Source organism: Antrostomus carolinensis, unplaced genomic scaffold, assembly GCF_000700745.2.
Source record: "Antrostomus carolinensis isolate BGI_N321 unplaced genomic scaffold, ASM70074v2 scaffold42507, whole genome shotgun sequence".
NCBI classification, from domain to species: domain Eukaryota; kingdom Metazoa; phylum Chordata; class Aves; order Caprimulgiformes; family Caprimulgidae; genus Antrostomus; species Antrostomus carolinensis.
The window spans coordinates 3,429-3,690 of NW_010327438.1; positions in this window are offsets into that span (position 1 = coordinate 3,429).

Consider the following 262-nt stretch of genomic DNA (forward strand, 5'->3'; position numbering starts at 1 on the left):
CCCTGTGGCTTGGGGTCCACGCTGCTCGGCGTGGTGATGCCCGAGGTTGGGGTTAGCTGTGAGCAGCCCCTCGGCAGCCCCAGTGCTGCAGGGCAGGGGTGCAGCCGCGCAGGGATATGGGGCACTGGGTGCTCCGGGGCCGCTTTGTGGGGTGCAGACCCCCGTGCCAAGGGCTCCCGTGAGCCTCCCCCCTCCCTGCTGTGTGGGTGCTGGGCCCCACCCCTGGGCCCGGTGAAGCAGCAGGATCGCTCTGGGCTGGGAG